General features: G+C 46.5%; 1 pseudogene; it reads right to left on the bottom strand.

Moving 5' to 3' along the window:
- Positions 1 to 11,199: 11,199 nt before the first annotated feature.
- On the bottom strand, positions 11,200 to 11,641 carry LOC130023159 (immunoglobulin heavy variable 1-8-like; annotated as a pseudogene).
- Positions 11,642 to 26,728: the final 15,087 nt, after the last annotated feature.

The following is a 26,728-nucleotide window of genomic DNA, read 5'->3' on the forward strand; positions in this document are numbered from 1 at the left end:
AGCAGTGCAGAGATGCGATCAAAGAAGACCTCAAAGAGAGAAGAGCAGAAGTACTGGTAGATGCGGCAGAAGTCGGGAAAAGTATTCGTAACGCCCACCTGTCCTTCGCCAACTACAAGACCAAGATGACTGCCCTCCGACGTCCTGATAGATCCAACACATCCCCCAGAACAGCAATGGAGAAGATTATGCATGACTTCTACTCAAATCTCTTCAATAGCCATGTCCACTTGCCGACATACCAAATTCCACAGGATGGATATGTCATTCCCAACGTTCTCCCTTCCGAAATCCAACACGCCATTTCGTCGGTAAAAAACAAACAGCACCCGGCCCAGACAAGGTCAGACCTGAACACCTGAAGAACCTGCCGTCAGTACTCATCAATACACTGGCTCGGCTCTTCACTAGCTACCTGTCTGAATGCAAGGTTCCATCACAATGGAAAACCTGCAGGACCGTACTACTGTTCAAGAAGGGAGACATCCATGATATTGACATCTATCGCCCGATCTGCCTATTGTCTGTCATCTACAAGTTGTTCACTCGAGTCATCCTAAATAGGATTGGCAGAACACTAGATGAAGGACAGCCATGCGAGTAAGCCAGGTTCCGCAAAGGATTCAGCACCATTGACCATATCCACATGATAACCAAGCTCTTTGAGGTTTCTCAGGAGTTCACGATGCCGCTCTGTTTAACGTTCATTGATTTAAAGAAGGCCTTTGATTCTGTTGAGATGGAAGCGGTCATTGAAGCCCTAGTCAATCAGGGCATTCAAGCCCAATACATCAAGATCCTCCGTGAGCTGTATTGCGGATTCACTACCAGGATCTCACCATTCTACAAAGAAGTGATCGTTGATGTCAAGAGAGGGGTTCGGCAGGGTGATACCATTTCACCGAAACTCTTCAGTGCCACCCTCGAGAACATCATGCGACGACTGGGATGGGAAGGAATGGGAGTGAAGATAGATGGTCGGCAAGTACACCACCTCCGCTTTGCTGATGACATTGTTTTAATAACACCACACATCAGCCAAGCGGCACAAATGTTGGCTGACTTTGACCGTGAGTGTGGAAAGGTAGGACTACAGCTGAATCTTATGAAGACAATGTTTATGAGAAACAGCCTCGTTCCTGACGCCCCATTCGCTCTCAATGGAACGACCATCTCCGAATGCAACAGCTATGTGTACCTAGGTTGAGAAGTCAACATGACAAATGACCTGGAACCCGAGCTGCGCAGGAGGAAGAGACCGACTTGGAATGCCTTCAAGAACGCCGAAGAAATAGCTAGGAGGACGAAGCATCTCCGGCTCCGGGCACATCTCTTTGATTCCACTGTTCTTCCTGCATTAATATATGCCTCAGAGACCTGGGCCCTACGCAAACAGGATGAGAATGCTATTCAGGTCTCCTAAAGAAGAATAGAAAGAGCTATGCTTGGAATATCACGTTTCACTCAAATGAGAGAAAGAATCCGGATTTCCGACATCCATCGACGATCAAGAATCAGGGACGCTGTCTCATTTGCTAAGGTGTCAAAAATCAGATGGGCTGGTCATGTAATGGGATTTAAAGAGGACCGCTGGACTAGAGCTGTTAGTGACTGGATTCCACGGTATGTCAAGGACCTCATGACCACCCACCTCCCAGATGGTCAGACTTCTTCATCAAGATCATGAATGATCGGTTTGATGCTCTTCATATTCCCAGAGCAAACAGATGCCATTGGACTGCACTAGCACGCGACAGGGACAAATGGAGATGTTACTGGCGCCCGCTTGAGCAAATTGACGACTAATGGGAAGTTAAGTGATTAAGTGATTAAGTGATTAAGTGATTAAGTGATGGCTAGCGATGTGGAGCATTTTCTCATATGCCTTTTGGCCATCTGTATTTCTTTTTTGAATAAACTTCTGTTTATTTCTTCTCCCCATTTTTTGATGGGGTTGGAAGTTATTTTCTTGTAAAATTCTACTAGTGTCTTGTATATCCTGGATATTAATCATTTATCAGACGGGTCAGTTGATCACTTGATATCCCATTACTCACCTATTTGCTCGAGCGGCCACCAGTAATGTCTCCATTCATAAGTGTCACATGCTAGTGTAGCCCAATGGCGTTTGGTCGATCTAGGAGCGGGAAAAGCTTCAAACCTATCGTTCAGGGTCTTCACAAAGAAGTCTGACCATCTCGTAAGTGGGCGGCCAGGCAGTCTTTTGATGTCCCTGGAATCCAGTCTATAACTGTTCTAGTCTAGCGGTCTTCTCCAAATCTCATCACGTGTCCAGCCTATCTGATTTTCGTTGCCTTGGCAAATGAGACAGCATCCCTGATTCTTGACCATTGACGGAGGTCAGAACTCTGGACTTTTTCTCTCATTTGAGTGAGGCGTGATACTCTAAGCATAGCTCTTTCAATTCCTCTTTGGGAGACACGAATCGTGTTCTCATCCTGTTTTTGTAGGGTTCAGGTCTCTGAGGCGTATGTTAATGCAGGAAGAACAGTGGAATTCAAGAGATGTGCTCAGAGCCAGAGATTCTTTTACTTCCTAGCTCTTTCTTCGACACTCTTGAAGGCGTTCCAAGAGTGCCAAAACCAGTAAATACAATGTGTCTTATCAGATAGGTATTGGGTAAATATTCTTTCCCATTCTTTGGGTTCTTTCTGTATTTTGGTCACAGTTTCTTGTGAAGTGCAGAAACTTCTTAGTTTGATGTAATCCCATTTGTTTATGTTTGCTTGCACTTGCATGATCAGTGCTGTTTCATCCTTAATGATGCTTTTATCTTCAATGTCGTGGAGGGTTCTACCTACATTTTCCTTCATGAATCTTATGAATTCATGTCTGATATTGAGGTCTTTAATCCACTTTGATCTGACTTTTGTGCTTGACCTCAGAGTTCATTTTTTTTTTTTTTTGCAGATAGCTATCTAGTTTTCCCAGCACCACTTGTTGAAGAGGCTTTCCTTGTTCCACTTCACGTTTCTTGATACTTTGTCAAAGATTAAGTGATCATATATTTGGGGGTCTGTGACAGAATATTCAGCTCTGATCCATTGGTCTGCGGGTCTGTTTCTAGCCCAATACCATGGTGTTTTAATTACTACTGTTTTATAGTAGAGTTTGAAGTTGGGGAAGGTGATGCCACCTATCTTCTTTTTCCCAAGAATTCCTTTAGCTATTCTTAGAGGTTTATTGTTCCATATGAATTTAGGAGTTTTTTTTGTCTATTTCTTTGAAAAATGTCATGGATATCCTGAAAAGAAAAATAGGGAACGCATTAAATTTGTATAGTGCTTTAGGCAGCATTGCCATTTTGATAATGTTAATCCTCCCCATCCATAAGCAGGGGATGTGTTTCCATTTCCTAGTATACTCTTTCATTTCTTGAAGTAGTGTTTTGTAATTTTCCTTGTAAAGGTCCTTCACCTCTTTGGTTAAGCTGATTCTGAGGTACTTGATTTTCTGAGGTACTATTGTGAACGGGATCGTTTTTTTAATGTCTCTTTCTTCTCTTTCGTTATTTGTATATAAGAAAGCCAATGGACTTTTGGGTGTTGATTTTGTAGCCTGCCACTTTACTATACCGACCTATTGTTTCTTGGGGCTTTTCTGTAGAGTCTTTAGGGTTTTCTAAGTATAGTATCATATCGTCTGCAAATAGTGATAGCTAGACCTTTTCCTTTCCTATCTGTATGCCCTAGATTTCTTTTTCTTACCTAACTGCTATGGCCAGGAGTCCAGTATTATATTGAATAGGAGTGGTGAGAGCGGGCAACCTTGTCTTGTTCCCGATCTTAGAGAGATAGTGTTTAGTTTTTCCTCATTGAGAATGACACTTGCCGTGGACTTGTGGTATGTGGCTTTGACTATATTGAGAAAATTTCCTTCGATGCCCATTTTGCTGAAGGTTTTCATCATAAACGGGTGCTGGATCTTGTCAAGTGCTTTCTCTGAGTCTATTGATATGATCATATGGTTTTTCTCATTTCTTTTATTTATATGATTAATTATGTTATTTGACTTGCGAATATTAAACCATCCTTGTATCCCTGGGATAACTCCTACTTGGTCATGGTGTATGATCTTTTTGATGAGTCGTTGGATTCTATTGGCTAATATTTTGTTGAGGATTTTGTGTCCGTGTTCATCAGGCATATAGGCCTATAATTCTGTTTCTTTGTGGTATCACTGTCTGCTTTTGGTATTAGGGTGATATTTGCTGCATAGAAACTATTTGGAAGTGTTTCTGATACTTCAATTTCTTGAAAACCCTTAAAGAGGATTGGGAATAAGTCCTTTTTAAAGATTTGGAATAATTCAATAGTGAATCCATCTGAGCCAGGCGTTTTGTGCTTGGGGAGACTTTTTATTACCATTTCAGTTTCCTTGATGGTTTTATGTCTGTTCAGGTATTCCAGGTCTTCTTGGTTCAGCCTTGGGAGGCTATAGAGATCTAGGAATTTATCCATTTTCTTGAGGTCTTCTTGTTTCATGGCATAAAGATTCTCAAGGTAATCTCTAAGGATCCTTTGAATTTCTGTAGTTTCTGTTGTATGTCCCCCTTTTCATTTCTGATTCTGTTTATTAGGGTTTTCTCTCTCCCTTTTTTGTGAGTCTTACTAGAGGTTTATCGATCTTGTTTATTTTCTCAAAGAACCAGTTCTTGTTTTCGTTGATCTTTTGCATTGGTTTATAGGTTTCCGTCTCGTTTATTTCTACTCCAAGCTTTATTATTTCCTTCCTACTGCCTGGGTTGGGCTCCTTTTGTTGGTCCTTCTCCAAGTTCTTGAGCTGTGAGGTTAGTTTATTTATGTGGGTTCACTCCTCCTTCCTGAGGAATGCTGGTAGAGCTATAAAATTTCCTCTTAACACAGCTTTTGCCCTGTCCCAATAAGTTTTGGTAACTTATGTCCTCATTTTCGTTCGGGGGTACCTGGGTGCATGCAGAAAGAAGCTACCCAGAACTTGGAGCTATAGATGGACATTGTGTGCCTTGGTTCCCATCCCTCGCAGTTCCAGGTAAAAACTGGCCGGGAGGGGCTTCTTGGTCCCAGGCAGTCACAGCTCCAGGGAAACTGACATTTTTAAAAATTTTATTAACTATGTTACAACTAACTTTAAAAAATTTGTCAGAAATGCCATAAAGTCTGCACATAGATCTTGTTTACAGCACTGGCACTGTGCAAGCGTTGCCACAGAACAGTGTACTGATCACTCACCCTAGGAGCTATGTGTTGTCCCAGTAATTCCTCTTTCCCACCCTACCCAGCCTCCCACATGCTGCCAGACCATTCATGAAGGTTATAAGGGTCAGAGAGACACTGATTCATTGCTAAGGAGTGATCCACTGTATCAACATATTGAGTTTGTTTTTCAACACATGGATGTGCAGCTGGAATTTGCTCAGTGCCTGGCTGTTATAAAGATATTTAGTCTCACTCTTTAGATTTAGGAGAAGACAGGTTGATAGCATTATGAAAAAAAAATAAAATTAAGTTAGGAAGCAGCAGAAGAACAAATATATTTTACTTCTCAGAGAACTGAAGTCTTGGTGCCAAACACAAAGTGGAGATGGGAAAACTCAGACCCTCCTTTAATTTACCACTGTAGTGTCAAAGACTAGGGTGCCTTTTTCCTATGTCACCAAGGGTCAGTCTCAAAAGGTGAGACAGAATCTGTGGCATTTCCTGGTTGCAAGTTATCCACAAAAGCCTTGACCAAGGAAATAGCCTGAAAGGTTTTTGATTGATTTTTTAAAAAAATATGTGACAGCGATGGGAGGTCAGAGGTGATGGGCCACTCCTAGTGGTGCTCAGGCCTTATTCCTGACTCTGTGCACAAAGAAACACTCTTTTTTTTTTCCTTTATTTTATTTTATTTTTTTTAAAGTTGTAGATTTACAATTTTTTGTGCTTTGGTTTCAATTATACAATGATCAGATACCCATCCCTCCACCAGTGCCCATTTTCCACCACCATGGATAATATCCCTCCCACCCCCATTCCCCCCATCCCCCCTGTCTCTGTGGCAGGGCAATCCCCTGTGTTCTCTCTCTCCTTTTGGGTGTTGTGGGTGCAAAAGAGGCATTGAGTGGCAAACATGTTCAGTCCATAGTCTACTTTCGACATGCATCTCCCCTCCTGGGAGGATCCTCCAAACATCCTTTATTTGGTGCTCCCTTCTCTATCTGAACTGCCCTTTCCTCTAGGATACCCGGCTAGCCTCTAGGTTATGGAGTAATCCTCCTGGTGCTGATCTCAGCTATTCTTGGGTATTAATCTCATACTTTGTTACTTTATATACCCCAGATGAATGCACTCTTTCTATGTCTATCCCTCTCTTTCTGACCCATTTCGCTTAGCATGATACTTTCCATATTGTACCATTTGTATGTAAAGTTCATGACTTCATCTTTTCTAAGAGCTACATAGTACTCCATTGTGTAGATGTACCAAAGTTTCTTTAACCAGTCATCTGTTCTTGGGCATTCAGGTTTCTTCCAGTTTCTGGCTATTGTAAAGAGTGCTGCAATGAACAAACAAGTGCAGATGTCACTTCGACTATACATTTTTGCCTCTCTGGGATATATTCCCAGGAGTGGTATTGCTGGGTCAAATGGGATCTCAATTACTAATTTTTTAAGAATCGTCCATACTGTTTTCCAGAAGGGCTGAACCAGTGGACATTCCCACCAAGAGTGAAGGAGTGTCCCTTTCTCGCCACATCCACGCCAGCATCGGTTGCTTTTGTTCTTTTGAATGTGGGCCAGTCTCTGAGGTGTGAGATGGTATCTCATTGTGGTTTTGATCTGCATCTCCCTGATGATTAATGATGTAGAGCATTTTCTCATGTGCTTTTTTGCCATTCGGATTTCTTCTTTGAGAAAGTTTCTGTTCATTTCTTTGCCCCATTTTTGGATGGGGTTGGATGTTTTCTTCTTGTGGAGTTTAACCAGTATTTTGTATATCCTGGATATCAACCCCTTGTCAGATGTGTATTCGGTGAATATCCTTTCCCATTCTGTAGACTGTCTTTGTATTTTGGTCACTGTTTCAAAGAAACACTCTTGAGGGGATCAGGATTTGTGTGTTGGAGGGACAGAAATCATATCAGGTTGCTCAGGCCAAATGCAAGGCAAGGTCCTGCCCATTGTGCCATCTCTCTGGCCCCAGTTTGACCATTTATTGAACACAAAATCTGCTCCACTACCCAAGCACCTTAGCTCCAAACACATAAACCACTGTTTCCCTTAATACGTGTAAGAGTTAGATAGTTTAAGAACAGGATTGGGATATTCACACAGCTGTGACCATAGGGTGATCACACAATCAGCAATCACATTTAAAGCATGACACAGTGATGGTAATTTCCTACTCTATTCTTGCATGGAGCACAGCCCGGAGAGTTTTCTAATCTTGCCTGCCTTAGAATCCCTTTAGAGAGTCCCAGAATACTCAGGGGATCACCCCCAACTTTGGGCTCATTATTAAGGGGACGGTGTCCACTGGATGCGTGGAGGTGTTGGAGTTCTCCTTGGCACAGCCCTTTGGCCACTAGAGGACATTGGACCTTAGAGAGTTTCCCAAACCCCATCTTTTTTGACATTTCTAATAATAATGTAGATTAATGGGACTTTATTTGCTGTTTACCAGTGGGAAAGAGACATCTCTGGTGTCAGCAATACTTCAACCTTGCCTCTGCCTTGGAGCATCAAGGCCATTGCTCCAGCTGCTTCTTCAAGGCATAACAATCCCCTGCTTCTCTCTGCCACCTGCTTCTTAGTGCACACAGGCATTCTCCCTCAGCCTCTATGGACCCACAGCTCTCCTAATAATCTGTCATATGACTAATGGTCAATGACCCATGTGGGCGACTATGTCTCAGCCAAGTTGCACTCATGAACCTTTGAGTGTCTACTGCCCAAGACAGACGAACCATCTCCTTGCTCCCAGAGTCCCTGTACTTATGAGATAACTACGTGCAGGGAGATGGGGGTCCAAGCATTTGATCAATGGCCTCTGCAAGGGGGACGTTTCCCCAGTCCCAAGGAGAAGTTTCTCACTTCATGATGAAACCTCATCAGGGAAGACAGGGCATGGAAGAAACTATCTGGGATTTTTTTTTTTTTGGGTTACACCCGGCGATGCTCAGGGGTTACTCCTGGCTCATGCACTCAGAAATTGCTCCTGGCGGTGCTCAGGGGACCATATGGGGTGCTGGGAATCGAACCTGTGTCGGCCATGTTGGCTGCGTGCAAGACAAACGCCCTACCCGCTGTGCTATCACTCCAGCCCCTATCTGGGATTTTTGAACTCAACACCTTTGAGAGGAGAGGAGTTTCCTGAGACTCTAGAAAGGGCAGAAAACATGCCCTCAGTGTCAGCCAAAACATTGCCTTTCTTCCTGTCATTTAGAATGTGACCTGAGGGTCCCCTATAGAGATGTTGAACACAGGAGCCTGTGTGCCTTGGGCCTCCCCAAAACAGGAAACTGAAAGTCTCCTCCAGGGACTGAATGAGGGTAACTGAGGTTCCTGTGTGTCCCAGGACACAGAAACATGGTTAGACATTGGTCAGGCTAGGAGACTCCCCCACACCTCTGTTCACCAGGGAGCACTTCCTGTCCCAGTGCCCTTTCTGTGTGCAGATGGGACAACCATTCTGAGCCCCTGGGACTTGGTGCAGGACCTGAGAGATTGAAACAGGTTCAAGTCTTGGAGTTCAGGGAATCGGATGTTGTGAGGATTCAGAGATTGAAGTCAGGGTTAAAGCCCCTTTCCCCAAAACTCAACTGTGTGGATCAGTTCTCCTATTGTGCTGCTCTTAGCCATTGTTGCCATCTTGCTGTGTATCCTTTAAGCCCATATTATGAGACAGATGATTCTTTATCTCTCCCTTTTCTGCTGACTGGTTCACTCAGCATGATATACTCTAGTTTTTCCTGTGTTTCATAAAGTTGAGTGATTTTCAACTCAGTAAGCACGGTAAGGCCCACAGAGGGTAGACAGACTCTTTCCAAGTGTTCCTCATGTATGTAAAATTTATTAGTAAAATGTATTCAGAGCAATGCCTCAGACTTTCTGGATCCAGTTGGAAGTGTGTAACACTAGGAGAGTTGTAAAAAAATCTCTGAGGGTGGCCAGGGGGTGGCCCCAACGGCTCTTCCTCTGGCCGCCCAGGATTCTGGGATGCCCAGGACACTCTCCCAGCCCTGGTTATGGGGCAGACGGTGCATGAAGCGAGGACCAAGTCAGTTGATTGATCAGGTGCTTTTTATTCCATTCTCATCCCCCTTCACTCCTCTCTCTCTCTCTCTCTCTCTCTCTGTCTCTCTCTCTCTCTCCTCTCTAGGGCCCCAGTCTGGAATTCCCGGTCCTTCTCGCTCTGTCTCTGGCCCTTATCCCCCAGCCAACTCTTACAGTCTAGTTAAATCCCAAAACCATGAGAGACTGGACTCACACATAGGTGTGGTCACACTCGTTAGCGTTAAATTCCTCTCCCTCAAGGGATGCTGCTTCTAGGACAGAGTCTCTTTCAGCAGGAATCCCATGGGTGTGTTTCTCCTCTCCTTGTACAACAAACATATGAACATTCAAAATATTAATCATTTTGAATGAACACAGTGAGAGATGCATTAAGCTTATAGAATTGCTCTCCTGGGGTCATCCCAATCATAGCCTACAGTGCTCAGGCCAGATTAGTCTTTCTTATCCCTAGCAGGGTCCTAGTATCGTCGCTACTTTTGGGTCATGACAGCATTTGTCCAGGATCAAACTCTTAACTTATAGTTAAGAATTGTGGCACTCATGGCCCCAGAAGCACAAGGACTTAATGCAGAACCCAGCAGCTTGGAGCAGAAAAGTGAATGGACTATGCGTTGATCCAGGCCATCAAGTCTGCCGGAGGGGAAAGGGTGTTGCCCCATTCGCCCTCTCCTCTCTGGAAAGAAAGATGTCGGCCACATGGGAGCCTTGTGGACAGCAGGTATGAGCCGGGAGTGTGGGGGCGACTAAAACCTCATGGGAAGGGGGGCGTTTCGCTCCGCCCTTCACACCCTACCAAGGCCACCGGTTGCCCCCCGCGAGTGGCTCTCCAGCACGGCCACGACTCCAGAACACAGAAACCAATTTCTTAACTATCTGACTTTCAGTAGAAATACCTCCAGGGTCAATAGGTAAAATAGCAGAAATCCAAAACCAACATTTAATTCTTGAACCCAGCTGTATAAAGCAAATCACTTCACAATGCTTTTTCAGCATGTCTGATTTGGGGGGGGGTAAACTCTAAAAAATAGTGGTGAATCTTTTATTGAAACAATGAATCTAATCAAAGCAGATAGAGTGTTAACTAGAATTCATCTGCCTCACAGGGACAGGGAGGGGTGGGGGGTGGGGTTTTATTGGGGTTCTTCATGGTAAAAAATAAGTATTGGTAAAGGGAAATGTGTTTGATATTTGCATGACTGAGACATAAACCTGAAAGCTTTGTAACCTTTCCCACAGTGATTCAATAAATAAATAAATAAGTAAAAAGAATTGTGGCACTTTGGTCAGGCCCATCTCGATGCCAGGATAGCACATAGGACATACCGTTTGACCTGGTTCCATCCAGTCCCTCGTTCGGATGCTGCTTTTGGGGGCACTAGGAATTGAGGATAACTGAGGCTTAAGTTGAGAAAATCGATGCCCGAGAATGAATAATATTAGAAGTCAATTAAATCCCATGTTACAAAAGCATAATATTGTCTTCTTGTGTCTATACAAAAGGACATTCCTTTAAAGAAATTCATCTCAGAGAAAAGGATTTCTTACAGAGACAGAATTTTAAACAAAATGTGGAGCAATGGGGTTCTGCCATGGGTAGACCTAAAGTTCAGAAACCTGCAATGACCCCAGCTCAAACTTCCACGTGGTTCTTCATGTACGATCGGGGGTGATTCTCACAAAATCCTAGGAGAAAATACGAATAACACTGGGTATTCTAGAGAGAGATCATGTTCCTCTTGGCTGTTGCTGAAGGACAGAGATACTGAGCCTTTCCCTCGGATGAAGCCTGGCCCTGTGAGTCCCATTCTGTGTCTCAGACCCTGACTCTCTGAGGAGGAAGTCAAGGATCCGCATTCCTGTCATCTCCTCACCAGGCACAGCTGCCTCCTCCTCAGTTTTCTGACACTCTCAGGATCTGTTTGTCACACTGTGTATTTCGCACAGTAATACACGGCCATGTCCTCAGTGCTCAGCCTGCTCAGTTCCATGTAGGCTGTCTCCTTGTACATGTTAACAGTGAGTGTGAGTCTGCCCTGGAACTTCGGTGCGTAGCTTGGAGCACTAGTGTTAGCGTTTATCCATACCATCCACTCGAGCCCTTGTCCCGCCGTCTGCCTCACCCAGCTCATTATCGTAGCTGCTGAAGGTGTATCCGGATGCCTTGCAGGAGATCTTCACTGATGTCCCAGGTTTTCCAACCTCAGCCACCGACTGCACCAGCTGTACCTGGAAGTTTACACCTGTGGACAGCAGACATGAGTGGTTGGACTCCACCTGACTGGCCTCGTTCCCTCAGCCCAAGGCATGGGGACGCTTACTTGCAGCCACTGCCACCAGGAAGAGAATTCTCCAGGTCCAATCCATGGTGGGAACCGTGTATTCAGGGGCTTCTGAAGGTGTGGGTATGCCTGATGTTTGAGGTTGTTAGGACACATGCATATCTGTATTTAACTCAGTATCTCTTGCATACTTTTCATATTATTGAGGAGGGAGAACTCATAACTTAAGGCCTGGTCAAACCTGTGAAGGGGTTTGTGGAAGCCTCCATGTCCATCTTCAAGGGGAGTGAATAGGTCCACATTCTGACCCTTTTTTGAGAAGATGAGTCCCTGTCCTGGAACACAGACAGGGAATGACGTTATTTCTGGGATCCTGTAACTCCCGAAGGCATACTACAATGAGACTACAAAACCATCCTAATGCCCCAGAGGTTTACATTGGGGATATTAAGAAGTCCACAAACACCTCCTGCATACAGATTTTACTGCCTTATCAATATGATAAATGTTCCTCCCCAAACAGTTAAGTATGCACAATTTAACCTTCTGTGTCTTATGCTTATTTTTGTTTTGGTTTTCTCAACAAAACAAAATTTATTTTTCTGGTGTTTTAAAAATGCTTTTATTTATCATTTTTTAATTAAATCTCTGCGAGATAGACCCTTACAAAGCTGTTTGTGATTTGATTTCAGTCACACACTATCCCTGTTTTTGAAGAGAAACCCTTTTCATCTCTGCACCCCTTCAGGCCTGCAAGTCTGGCCCTGGGTCTTGGCGCCCCCTGCAGCCCGGTCCCCACCCTGCAGGGAGAGTCTCTGCACACTTGTTGTCTCTAACAGGATTGAATCCTGGTACTTCAGTTCAGAAGCCTTGTTCATGAGTCATATTCTTTTCTGGGCATCTTGTTTTGGTTTTGAGCCATATCTGGCAGCTCTGAGAGCTTACTCTTGGCTCTGTGCTCTGGAATTGTTCTGGTAGATGCATCCAAGGAAAATATTGGCAAATCAAGTGGTTATATTTCTAACAATTGAAAGGTGATACTGAGTGTTCCTTCCTGAGATTATGTAAAAGTAATACAATAAACAATTCACTCAAACAAAAGCCATCAAAATAAAAGAGGATTTAAGTCTTTAAGTAAAGACTTTGATATAAACAAATATATATTAAATTGGTTAAGTGTATGAAGACTTTTTCAAAACCCAGGCATAAGTCGAACACAGCTGCAAATAAGTTTATTTTATAACTCTATTAATAGGACAGATATAAGTAAATAAATGAATAGCACTGTAGCAGTGTCCTCCCATTGTTTGCTGGAGTGGGCCCAGTAACGTCTGCATTGTGAGACTTGTGATTGTGTTTGGCATATCAAATGCGACATGGGAAGCTTGCCAGGCTCTGCCATGCAGGCGGGATACTCTTGGTAGCTTGCCAAGCTCTCTGAGAGGGGTGCAGGAATCCAACTTGGGTCAGCTGGTGGGCCACATGTAACGCAAACGTCCAATCGCTGTGCTATTGCTCTAGCCAACTCTCTCCTAACCACCCACGCAGTTTTATCCGGTAATTCGCATGATCCGAGGTCTTGGGACAAAACTATGTCAACCTATTTGCCCAAGTAAGAATGAAACTCATGGAAAAGCCTCACTTAGGGTCTGAAATCGTAGGGGGGGGGGGTCAGCATGGTGCAACTTCCCCCTCTGGCTCCTCCAGTATTTACTCACTGGCCAGACCCGCATGGCAGTGCCCAGGGCAGACACTCACAGGGGGTCGGGCAGCATCTGCTGGGTATGGGGCGAGAGTCCCCGGGTCTGATCTCTGGCTCTGGGTCCCGGCTTCCCGCGTCCTGTCCTCTGGCCATCGTGCGGCGGGTTGCATGCCTAGAGACTCGCGGGTGGTCCCCATGCGCCCCCAGCTGAGGGGCTCCCTTCGGCTGGGTGAAGGGGGAGACTGGCCTGGCGTGGGCTGCTGCCCCCGCTTCGAGTTGGTCGTGGTGGCCCTGGCTCCCCAGAGACAGTGGGCCCAGCACGAGCCCCGGACATGGCCCACACGCGCTCCTGGCAAGCTGAGTGGGGAAGGGCGCGGGCAGGACCCGCAGCGTCCCACGCGCCCCACATGCCCCACGCGCCCCTGGCCCGGCCGCTACCTGCTGTTCGCCAGCACTGTGATCTTGCTTGGGGTACTGCTCTTGTGACTCCACGGGCAGGAGGCCCAGGCCCAGCCCCCCGGCAGCCCCCACTCCCCCCTCAGTCCCTTGCCTGGCCTATGCGCATCTCCCTGCCCAGCTGGGGTTCCGGCCCTGCTTGGCCCAGAGGTACCGGTGGCCCATCCAGCACCAGAGCGTCCTTCCCACCCGCCCGCATCAACCACCTGGACCTGGGGCATAGGAATGAATACAATAAAATAGTTAAGCTTTATTGGACACATGACTTGAACTCTGACTTCTTCAGTGATGCACAAGAAAAAAGAGATTTACTTAGAGAAATGCAAGAGGAGAAAGAGAGAGAGAGGGAGAGAGATGTAGGGGGAAGAGTAGTAGCAGGGAGCAGCCAATACCTGGCGCTGGAGCCCTGGAAGATTCTGGAACCACCCCTCCCGCTGCCTGCCCTCAGGAGCTGTTTCTGGGTAGGGGGCAAAGGTCGGGAAGCCCCGCCCTGGCCCTCCTGCCCCCTCCGACTGACCCTCTCTGGGCCCTGCGCCCCCCGCCACCCAACAGCCTGAGTCAGGCGGGCCGCAGGACCGGTCAGCGGGAGCCGGTGTCCACTTGGGCCTGTCCCGGGGCTCCCTGTGTCCACCCAAGACAGCGGGGGCTGCGTGGGCAGCACTGCCCGTGGCCTTCCCCCTGCCGAGGCAGACCCGGACCTGCGTCTGGATCAGGCTCAATCCGAGGTGCTCCTTGGGGCCCCGACGCTCTGGGTCCTTCTTCCTAACGGTCACCCCAATACCACATCCCTCCGACCCTGACGGGAATGTCCTCGGGGGCATCCGGAGGTCACTGTCCCGTCTCCCCCCAAGTAGCCCGCACGTGGGGGGTCCCCCTGGAGCACCCCGAGACCCCAGACGCTCAGCGCCGTGTGGGCTGTGCCGAGACGTGTCTAGTCAGGGGGACGCTGCCTCGCCACTGCTGTGCTGACTGGGTCTTCCTCATCAGGTGGGTCTGTCCTCTCTCCGAACCGGGTCTGGGCTGAGTTCACACGCGCACAGAGACGCTGGCATCAGGGACCAGGATGCCTCAAAGACCCTCTCAGATGCCCCAGAGCCCCCCTCAGCCCACAGGGCACCTGCTGCACCTGGGGGTCCTCCCCTTTGGGGGGACACGGGGCGTGGGCTCCCCCTGAGGACCCTGGTCCCCTCAGTCCGGAACAGGAGACCTTCACTGAGGGCCATTCTCAGTGGGAGACAAACATATAGGCCCGTCCGGGTGTGGGTTCATGTTGGAGGTTTGTGGTGAGGGTCTCTGGTGTAGGTAGGAGGGTCGTACTTTTGTGACCTATTCTCAGGGAACACATTTGTCTGTATTAACTCAGTGTACCTTGGTTGATGCCAATATTCATGAGGAGGAATCAGAGCTGAAGACCTGTCCCAATCTGAAGGAGATCAGGTGGGTGACGCAGGGTCCATTGCCCACTGAGTAAGGAGTGTTCAAGTCCATGATGGTACCCATTTGTGAGCCTCACCCCTGCCCTGTCCCTGAACTCTGAGCAGACAGAGCACCTCCCCTGAGGGACAGTCCCGCCAGGCCACTCCCTTCAGGTGACTGACCCTGAGAAGCACAGAAACCACGAGTCCTAACCTAGGGTTTATATCAAAGTTTGGATACCTTGATACCCCGTGTTTGAGAGTTAGAACTGCCCCAATAGGAATCATTTCTATCAATAAATTAATTGCGTCACCAAGCTCTGTAAGCTTGTAGAACCCCACTCAATACTTGAGATTGTCTTTGAATTATTGTCATTATATTTTGTTGTTGTTTTTGTTTTGTTCTCCCAATATCAGGTATTTATGAACAGTTCAGCCTAGTATGCACAAAGTCCCTGGGATAATTTCTTTTATTTTTTTTAATTGAATCAGGGAAACCCAGGACCTGAGTTAACACCCACCCCACTGTGCCTGCTGCTGGGCTGCAGCCTTTGTGGGGACCTGATCATCCCCTGCTGCTCAGTCTCCTTCTGTTATTTCAGTGACCAATTGCCTTGGAATATCTGGATCTGGAGGCTCCTTGAAGGGACAGTGAACCAGGTCACTGTTTCCACCTCATTCCTCTGTGGGTTCCGCAGCGCGCCTCTGCTCTTAGCACCCAGAAATCATATCCCTTGCTGCTTCTGGGGTAGAACGGGTGTGTAGTCCTGAGTTGGGGCGACCCCTCCTGGAGACTCTCTGGGACCTGTAGGACTGCACATACTCCCCACACTGCCTCCATCTGCCTCTATTGTGCCCTAATGGGGAAATAGGCTCCCACTGTCCATCAACTGTCCATCAGGGGGCTTAGCTGGTCCAAGGCCTGAAACACAGTCACCATGACCAGGGAGAATAATGCAGATGCGAATATGATGCACTGCCAGGATCGAGTCCAGGTCAGGCCCAGACACAGTCTGTCTAAGGCTTGAGCAAGTCAGGCTCCTCGGGAAACCATTTCTGCCCAGTCTTCACGCACAGTCCAGACAAGGCTATTCCAGAGGAAACTATGCATCTCACACAGAATTTGCACATCCACAAGAAGGACATCAGAAATCCATGAATAGTTTGTGGGATTCAAATGATTTAATATGAAAGTAAACACCAAATAATTCATCCATGAAAGAATTTCATCTGTTTTTTAATATTTCTACTGGCATGGTAAAATTTTCCCAGTAATGTCCCATCGCGGCCGCGTGATTATTTATTTACTTTTCTCTAAGTTTTCAGGGTACCTTTAAATATCCCACCCGCACGGGAGAGCCTGGCAAGCTATCCGTGGTCTATGTCAAACAGACCAAATTGATATGCCAAATCCAGTAATAAATGGATCTCATTCCCCTAACCCTGAATATGGCAGAGTCGAGAAGGATATGGAAGGAAAGGCTGATAAAATACCAAGACAGAAATAGGCTGCCTAAACGAAGAAAAAACAAAAATGATTGTCTGTACTTTTAATGCTCGTACACTGGCATCTACTGCATCCATTGAAGACCTTATGGTACAAGCACAAAAGATCAAGTACTACATCATTGCTCTGACTGAAATGAGAAGACATCAATCACATCATGCCGTTTTCGACACTGGAGAAGAACTGTTCCTTGGAACATGTGATAAAAGAGGCGTCGGTGGTGTCAGTATCCTTGTCAACACAAACTTAGCCACGAGCATTGATTCATTCGAATGCCTAACAACCCGAATCGGACGATTACACTTGAATAGATGTAGCTCACTACCGGCAGTTTCTATCTTTGTTGTCTATGCACCAACATCCAGTTATGGTGAAAGAGAAACTGAAAAGTTCTACATGGAGCTGGAGAAAGTTCTGTAAAGAAGATCACACCTTCTACAAGATCATTGTCGGTGATTTTAATGCCAAGATAGGACCAAGAAGATCAGTTGATGAACTCCACATCGGGACCCATGGCCTAGAATGGAACGAACAGGGTGACACACTGTCTGAGTTCAGCATGTCAACCAAAACCTTCCATGGTAACTCACAGTTCCAAAAGGCTGAATCTAAACGTTGGACATGGGAGTCTTCGATGGACGGTTCCACAATGAAATAGACCACATCATATTCAATTGGCAGTTTTGCCTAACCGATGTTGCTGTTGTCCCAAAATTCCAAACGGGATCAGACAACCGTCTTCTTCGTGCAAAATTCTACCTCACAGAACGAGGAGAAAGGAATGCAAGGTTTAAGAGGACTCCCAGAACGACCACCAACTGGGAACTCTTTGGCTCTGTTGCGGCAACATGGGAAGATGCCGTCATTGACAACATTGATGAGGAATAGGATAGAATGATTCAAAACCTCCATGATTGTGCGAGGAATGCCAAGAGAGAGATAACCACAAAAACCGCCTTTCTCCAAACAGTCTTGAAATTATTTGCCAACGTGGCTTGGCACATGCCTCAGGCAACCACAAGCGAACATCCGAACTGGCAAAACAGTGCAGAGAAGCCATCAAGGATGACTTTCAAAAACAGGAGAGCAGCAGTAATGGTAGATGCGGCAGAAGCTGGGAAAAGCATTCGTAAAGCCCGCCTGACCTTCACCAACTACAAAACCAAGATGACTGCCCTCCGACATCATGATGGATCTATCACATCTTCCAGAAGGGCAATGGAGAAGATTATTCATGACTTCTACTCAGATCTCTTTAATAACCACGTCCATTTGCCCACATACCACATACCACATGATGGATATGTCATTCCCAATGTTCTCCCTTCTGAAATCCAACATGCCATCTCGTCGGTAAAGAAACAAAGTGCACCTGGCCCAGACAAGATCAGAACTGAACACCTGAAGAACTTACCATCAGTACTCATCAATACATTGGCTCGGCTCTTCACACACTACCTGTCGGAATGCAAGGTTCCATCCCAATGGAAAACCAGCAGGACTGTACTACTATACAAGAAGGGAGACATCCACGACATTGGCAACTATCGCCCAATCTGCCTATTGTCTGTCATCTACAAACTGTTCACTCGAGTCATCCTAAATAGGATTAGCAGAACACTAGATGAAGGACAACCATGTGAACAAGCCAGATTCCGAAAAGGATTCAGTACCATCGACCATATCCACACGATTACTAAGCTCATTGAGATTTCTCGGGAGTTCAAGATGCCGCTCTGTCTAACGTTCATTGATTTAAAGAAGGCCTTTGATTCTGTTGAGACGTAAGCGGTCATGGAAGCCCTAGCCAATCAGGGCGTACAAACTCAATACATCAAGATCCTTCGTGAGCTCTATTGCGGATTCACTACCAGGATCTCACCATTCTACAAAGAAGTAATCATCCATATCAAGAGAGGGGTTCGGCAGGGTGATACCATTTCACCAAAAGTCTTCAGTGCCACCTTCAAGAACATCATGCGACGACTGGAATGGGAAAGCATGGGAGTGAAGATAGATGGTCGGCAACTACACCACCTCCGCTTTGCTGATGACATCGTTCTAATAACACCAAACATCAGCCAAGCGGCACAAATGCTGAACGACTTTAACCGTGAATGTGGAAAGGTCGGACTACAGCTGAATCTTATGAAGACAATGTTTATGAGAAACAGCCTTGTTCCTTATGCTCCATTCGCTCTCAACGGAACCACCATCTCTGAATGCAACAGTTATGTATACCTAGGTCGAGAAATCAACATGATGAATGACCTGGCACCTGAGTTGCGCAGGAGGAAGAGAGCGGCTTGGAATGCCTTCAAGAACGTTGAAGAAATAACTAAAAGGACAAAGAACCTCCATCTACGAGCACATATCTTTAATTCCACTGTTCTTCCTGCATTAACATATGCCTCAGAGACCTGGACCCTACGAAAACAGGATGAGATCGCTATTCGGGTCTCTCAAAGAGGAATTGAAAGAGCTATGCTTGGAATATCACGATTCACTCAAATGAGAGATAGAATCCGGAGTTCTGCTCCTCGTCAACGCTCAAGAATCAGGGACGCTGTCTCATTTGCCAAGACATCAAAAATCAGATGGGCTGGACACGTAATGAGGTTTACAGACAATCGCTGGACTAGAGCCATTACTGATTGGATTCCACGGGACATCAAAAGATCACATGGACGCCCATCTACAAGATGGTCAGACTTCTTCGTCAAGATCCTGAATGATCGGTTTGAGGCTCTGCATGTTCCTAGAACGAACAGATACCATTGGGCTACGCTAGCACGCAACTGGGATGAATGGAGACATTACTGGCACCTGTTCGAGTAAATCGATGAATAACGGGGATTAAGTGATTAAGTGATAAGTGAATGTCCCATATGATTTTGAACCTGTAAAAATCCTGACTGTAGGTGTCCAGCAGATACATTAGCTGATTATACACAGAAACTATTATAATCTCTGAAAAGAAGTTTCTTTGATATATTATGCAGAAGAGAATTAACTTTGATCCATGACTTTGTTTACTATTATCAATATTGTCATTGGAGTAATTAAGGTAGAATTATCCATTGTTAACAATGTGAAACCTGTATACCAGGACAATAATAATTCTGCAATATTTTCCCAGCTTTGCAGAGACGTCTGCTAGCTGATGTCCCTGGCATAAGTCACTTGATCACTTGACTTCCCATTAATCATCTATTTGCTTGAGTGGGCGCTAGTAATGTCTCCACTTGTCCCTGTCATGTGCTAGTGTAGCCCAATGGTGTCTGTTCATTCTAGGAACACTAAGAACCTCAAACCAATCGTTCAGGGTCTTTACAAAGAAGTCTGACCATCTTGTAGGTGGGTGGTCACACGGTCTTATGACGTCTGGTGGAATCCAGTTGGCAATGGCTCTAGTCCAGCGGTTGTCTTCAAATCTCATTATGTTTCCAGCCTATCTGATTTTCGACACCTTGGCAAATGAGACAGGTCCCTGAAGCTTGACCGTCGACAGAGGCTGGAACTCGGATTCTTTCTCTTATTTGAGTGAAGCATGATACTTTAAGCATAGCTCTTTTGATTCCTCTTTGGGAGATCTGAATAGCGTTCTCAACCTGTTTTCCTAAGGCCCAGGTCTCTGAGGCGTACGTTAATGCAGGAAGAACAGTGGAATTGAAGAGATGTGTCCAGAGCCGGAGGTTCTTTTTCCTCTTAGCTATTTCTTCAACACTCTTGAAGGCGTTCCAAGCCAATCTCTTCCTCCTGCGCAACTCAGTTGCCAGGTCATTCGTCATGTTGACTTCTCTACCTAGGTACACATACCTGTTGCATTTGGAGATGGTCATTCCATTGAGAGAGAATGGAACATCAGAAACAAGACTGTTTCTCATAAGAAACAGTCTCATAAGAAACAGTCTCCTTCCTGGCATAAGTAAGAGAGAGATTTTCTTCACAGTAGTCACCGCTCAGCATTCCTCTCTGCCAATGGCTGGAGGTGGGTTTCCACTGTGTGTAATTAGGGAAATTTGCACCCTGTCGTTTAATTGCTTTAGACCAGAACTGTGTTATTGACAAAATGCTTCCCAGGGAAATATGTTCTGTGTTCAGGAATAAGTAAGAACTTTAGGATAACGAGGCCAGTGGTTGTTGCCTTGAAAAACTTGAAAATTTTTGGGTGACATCTGAGAGTGGCACTATGTAGAAAAGAATGAGGGTAAAACTGAGACATTGCACTATTATAAGCAGCAGCGTAATACAGAGGAACCCACATAGGAGTCTGTTCTTGGGCACAGAGAAGAAAAATGCATCAGGCACTATCACAGAAGCTTCATTTCTGGACTTGACCCCCTGAGAATGTGCCTTTGCCCATCATAAATTTGTGTTGGCACACATGTTCTCAAAGTTGGCCCTCAGTTAGGGTCTTTGCCTTCTTGATCCTCCTTGGCCTCTGTTGGAGCAGATTTGTGCCCATATTTGGAACAAAATTCCAACGGGTTATCTAAGCATCAGTGGGGCTTTGGGCGGGCAATGTTCCCTTTGTGGAGGAAACCAAGGGTGGCATAGTGTGGGCTCTGAGCTTATTTCATGATTCATAATTTTTAAGTCACCCCTGAGCTTACTCCAATTCATAAATTCTTAAGTCCTGCCCCCGTGCCTGGCTGTCCTTGCTGGGGCACCTTAGAGGGTGGCAGGTTGAATTTCCCTCCCCACCCCGAGCAGAGTCCTGGCAGCCGAAGACCTCCACAACCAGCCACAACCATGCTGAGACAACTCTCCACATGTATGAAGGTACTGGCAGAGGAACAAAGGCATGTGGGTCCTGGGGCTGAGATCTCCAAGCCTGCTCAGATCAGAGCTGAGCATCCTCCACCCAGATCCTCCATCTTCCAGTAGGCAGGGGTCACACCCACAAACTGGCCCCCAGCGCCGTGTAATCCCATCAACTGCCATGACCCAGATACTATAAAATCCAGCTCCCGGAAGCATCTTATCTTATTCCTACTTTGGACAACCTGGCAGGCTACCGAATGTAACCTGGACAATACCAGGACAATAATAATTCTGCAATATTTTCCCAGTTTTGCAGAGACGTCTGCTAGCTGATGTCCCTGGCATAAGTAACTTGATCACTTGACTTCCCATTAATCATCTATTTGCTTGAGTGGGCGCTAGTAATATCTCCACTTGTCCCTGTCATGTGCTAGTGTAGCCCAATGGTGTCTGTTCATTCTAGGAACACTAAGAACCTCAAACCAATCATTGCCCACACTGCAGAGTCTGGAAAATTCCCCGTGGTGTACCCAATATGTCAAATACCAGTAACAATGATAGGTCTCATTCTCCTAACCCTGAAAGAGTCTTGAATATGGCACTTTTTAAAATCTCAGGGCTAGGGCGAAGGAGATGTTACTAGTGCCTGCTTGAGGCAATCGACGAACAAAAACTACTCTAATATGTGGTTATTTTAAAGGAAAAATTGAGTTGTTTGGGACTACCTAAGAAAAACTTATACTACTTCTACTGCCCGCAGATGTCAGGGAAGACTGTGGGCAAACACGCATGTGGCAGGCATCGCATAGCCTCTATCATGTCTGCATGAACACATCTTGGACACTAATGGGAGATGTGATTAGTTCTCCAAGTAGCAATTCTCTAGTTTTTAATTCATGGGTTTTGTCAAACTCTTTTCCCTAGATTCTTAAAACTATGCTCATTGTTAATGGTAAGTGTTCATGTATTTATCCCTGGGTGTCTATCCTCTCTGCCTACAGATACCAAGTAGAGTTGTCTGGTTATTCTTTTTACATCTCAAAATACTTCTAAAACTGTCTCAGTAAATGGTATTTATTTTCTAGGAATTTTATGGCAGGTGAATTAAGGTGACACACCCTTTAAGCTGGAAGTGTTGAGTTCTGGCATTGCCAACAGGATCCCCTGAACCTTGCTCAGGAACTGCTGCTGCTGTCACTTGGGGATCAGCCCTTTCGAACACATCCCCCTGGTGGCCCTGCACTCTCCAAGTGAAGCATCTCCTCAGCATGGCCATGACGCCTCCAAGGTCAGGGGTCACAGGGGCAGAGGGAGAGGCATGCATGATTCGCTCTACTGCATAATGGTCACAGAGAAAAGTCACAGTGAGGTTGGGACAGAACACGGACAGGACACGCTCTCATTACCCAACACCACATGATCCTGGGCTGTGACTGTGACCACGACCATGATTTCACCTTATCCACTCCCCGTGTGTCTAGTGGCGGAATTCTAGCTCAGGGATACAGAGATGCAAATACGCACAAGGAGCAGGGCCCACAGCCTCTCAGAAGGGGTCTCCCAAGACCTGGATTCCATCTCAGAGAGAAGTATTTCCTGCTGGCCCACAACTGGTGAATATGTGAATATTTAGATGCTGAAGTGTTTTCTAGTTTTACACATTAGTCCCAGGAATGTCCATATCTTCATGGCACTTGCCTTGCACACGGACGACTCAGGTTCTATCCCTAATATTCCACGAGGACTCTTTGCACCTTAGGTAATTACTCTTAAGTAATTCTCGAATACAGAACCAGGATGAACCTCTGAGGATCACTGGGTCTGACCCTAAAACTAAAACCAAATGAACAATAAACCCGAACTAGCAACACAATAAAATATGGGCTTGATAACTGTCAAGAACTTTTTTCCTGTAATAAGAACAGGATGTCTTTATTGTGTTCTTACCTGGAGTATGTTAAAGACTAGGGTGCATGAAGGTGGATGGAGTGTGACTTCACATCAATTTTGGCTCTGTCTCTCCTTCTTACCATGTAAGCATTTGATTAGTAATAAAATTCACAACAGGCCATGACCTAAACAGAATAAGAATTATAGATCAGTAATGTTTAATGAGCACTGAGATAAATGTACACCCATGCAGTGATCATCACACCCAAAACAGTGCATAAGCCCATCACCACAGTGTTTCCTCTGGGCCATGGTATTCCTCCCCCCACGCCTCATCCCTTCCTCATGCTCTCTGCAGTGCTTCCTATTTGTGTAAGTGTGTGTAGGGTGTGATGACAGAGACTCACTCTCAATAGCCTCCCACTATAGGGATATATAATGGCTTTTTCTCGTGACTAAAGGCGTCTTGGATTACTCTCAGTCCTGGATCTTTAAAATAGGTCACACGAGCTTTCTAGAAGGAGGGAGAAAAATGAAGAAAAGCTGTTCTCATCTTACATGAATATCAAAGAAGAAGCTATACAAATAATAACAAACAGGAAAGTACCGATTAATATTCACCCTGCCAGTCGAGTATGGAGTCCTAGAAGCCTGGTGGGGTGAGTGTGGGGGGCAGGGAGGACATATCACAGGGAGGGGGTTGGGAGTGTGAGGATATCACTGAGAGGGGAGCTGCACTGGGAGCGACGGGGAAAGGTCCTAGGAAAGACGCTGGAAGTGGGCATGAGTGGGAGTGGGGGGGGGGGTTGATGGGGGCTGAGTGTCTTAGTGCTGTGACAGAATATTGGCCTGTGTGGGCTTCTAGCACATGGTGACCCTCTTTGCCCCTGGTGGGGCTGAGACCTTTTCCCAGGTGGCTCTCAAGTGCCCTCTGGTGGTCGGCAGCGCCCTTGCAGCCCCTTCCCCAAGGAGAAGGGAATCCTTCCTGCGTCCACGTGGGGGTCACTCAGCCTGAACCACATTACAGCTCACAGAGACCTTAGAGTAAGTCTGGGTTACAGAGAAAGGCCTGGATAGGGGGAGTCCTGCAAAGGGTCACGGTATAGAGGTGGAAATGCTAAGAAATAAATAACCTGTGAAAATCAATGTCACTGTCAGTAGTTTACATGGATGTTTGATTCATTGACCAGTAGAATTTCCAAGTCTCATTAAGGGGATTTGGAATATAAGCTGGGAATTTGACATCTTGTGAAAATTTGAATAACAAATATTACTTCTTGTAATGTCTTTGAATTCAGTGTTCTGAATATTATCTGAACATTTTTCTCAAAAAAATAGATTTTCTCCATAAAGTGTGACACCAACCAGGCCATTTAGGTTCCAATCGTCTAAAATCAGATGCAGGAGGAATAAGTGTTATTCCTGCCTCGTTCTGGGCATCTCAAATTATCTGCCCTCGTCTGGGGAAAACACTGAGGGGTCTGGATCTCAGGGTGTAGAATGAGAAGGAATTGATCGCTTGATTTCCAGGTTTCCCACGTGCACAGGGGAAAAGATGTGAATAATTCATCATCATTGATGTCTCTTATTCAGACATACATCTCATGGCAATCAATGAGCTTTCTAGCTACAGGATCAGTGTTTTACTTTTATCCAGTGCAGTTGTGATGCCCACAGCATTTTCCTGACCGTAGTCACTAGTGAGTGACAGAGAACCTTCCTGAAGGCCCTGCAGGCGAGTGCCCAGGAGTGAGCTGAGGGGTGTAGGCTGGAGCTTCACAACGAGTCTTCCTGCAGCCCCTCCCTTAGCCCCGCACAGAGGGACACAGCAGAGTGAGGAAGAAGAGGAGGCTCAGGGGTCACAGGTGGTTCTTCAGGTGACCAGGCACCCTGTCATGCGACTCAGCTGAGCCCATCTCTGGGGGTCCCTGAGCACAGGAGTGAGACTCTCTGGGGAGCAGATAGGAGGGGAATGTGCGGGTTCACTGCAGGGAGAGTCAGAGACCATAAACTCCAAATGGCTGGGCGGAAACAGGGGTTGCAGGAAGTGTGAGATCCTGGAGGAAGTTGGTACAGAGATCCTTGCGGGAGATTTGAGAATGGACCTCTCCTGAGAGTGAGTGAAGGCAGGACAGGGGCTCCTGTGTGACCCTGCGGTCACTCTGAGTACAGTGTGTGTTAATTACTGTGCTGTTAGGATTCCCTTTGTGGGCCTGAACACTCCTGGTCCTTGTGCCCCTCTCAGTCCTGAGCGCCTTCTGGTGGCCCTGGAGAGTCCTGTAGCTCAGCCTGTCTCAGCAGGTTTGTGACTGGGCTCCCCCGACTTCCCCTCACTGTGTCTCTTGCACAATAATACATGGCCGTGTCCTCGGGGGTCACTGAGCTCAGTTGCAGGGAGAACTGGTTCTTGTCTGTGTCTCTGGCGATGGAGATGCGGCTCTTGAGGGACGGGCTGTAGTAGGTGTTTCCATCAAAACATATTGCCCCCAATCAGAGCAGGCCCTTCCCTAGGTGCTGGCGGATTCTTTCCCAACAGTAACCACTGGTTGTGATGGAGAATCCAGAGACAGCGCAGGTGAGGGAGAGGGTGTGGGAGGGGGCCACCAGTGCTGGACCTGACTCCTGCAAGGTCAGAGCAGACACAGCACCTGCGGACAAGAAGAATCAGTCACTGTCAGTTCCTGCAGTCACTCCCTCCCCTACACCCTGTCACATATGGGACACTAACCCAGGGGGGCTGTCACCAGGCAGAGAAGACCCCACAGAATCATCGTCTTGACCACAGCTCTGCCTTCCCCAGAGACTCAGTCCTGAGTGAGGAGACAGCTGTGAGCTCTACAGCCCAGAGGGCATTTGACCCTGGAGCCTGAGAGGGATTTGCATGAGGTTACTCAGTCTGTTATAAGGGGAAACTTGCTTACCTTGGATCTCCTTGTCCCATTGGGTACTGAACTCATACACCCTATCTGGTGGATTGAGCACTGGGGCACATTAAAACAGTCATTGGGGCATATTATAACAGTCATAGGGGGATCATGACTTACTCATCTTCATAATCAGAGAAGATCACAGATCACAGATCATCCTGTTATTCGTCGATTGCCTCGAGCAGGCCCCAGTAACGTCTCCTTCATCCTAGCCCAGAGATTATATTCAAGGCTCTTTAGGAGAATGAGACCCATCATTGTTACTGGTATTTGGCATATTGGGTATGACACAGGGAGTTTGCCAGACTCTGGTGTGTGGGCAGGTTACATTCGGTAGCCTGCCAATTTGTCAAAGTAGGAATGAGATGTCATAATAAGATGCCTTGCGGCCGCGAATGCCAGTACCTTCAGGTGTGCGGAGAGTGGTCTCAGCATGGTGGTGTCTGGTCCTAGAGGTCTTCGGCTGCTGGAGCCCTGGTCGGGGCGGGGAGGAAAGCTCAACCCGCTC

This window comes from Sorex fumeus, unplaced genomic scaffold, assembly GCF_029834395.1.
Source record: "Sorex fumeus unplaced genomic scaffold, SorFum_2.1 ptg000022l, whole genome shotgun sequence".
NCBI classification, from domain to species: Eukaryota; Metazoa; Chordata; class Mammalia; order Eulipotyphla; family Soricidae; genus Sorex; species Sorex fumeus.